This window comes from Lolium rigidum, chromosome 6 (genome assembly GCF_022539505.1).
Source record: "Lolium rigidum isolate FL_2022 chromosome 6, APGP_CSIRO_Lrig_0.1, whole genome shotgun sequence".
Lineage (NCBI taxonomy): Eukaryota > Viridiplantae > Streptophyta > Magnoliopsida > Poales > Poaceae > Lolium > Lolium rigidum.
The window spans coordinates 99306474-99306790 of record NC_061513.1 but is presented as its reverse complement, the minus strand read 5'-3'; positions in this window follow the sequence as shown (position 1 = coordinate 99306790).

The following is a 317-nucleotide window of genomic DNA, read 5'->3' as shown; positions in this document are numbered from 1 at the left end:
TATATTAGGTTCCATGGTAGGAGGTACCGTGGAACCCTTGTGTAACACCCCAACTTTTGCAACCTTGTTTATTTGTCCTTAATGCAAAAATTAGGGGGAACAAAAACTTTTTCTAAAGACTAATTAGATGAATTGCCTTGATCTGTTTGTTGTGATGAATTGCCTTGATCTGTTGGTAGATGAATTGTCTTGTTTTGCTTGTTGAGTTTTGTCTTGAGCTACCTCATAGAACAACACCCCTAGTGGTTAAACAAGCAACTCACCAAATAAAACCCATGTGTGGCTTAGGAAGAATTGTTTTCCTTCTTACTACATCA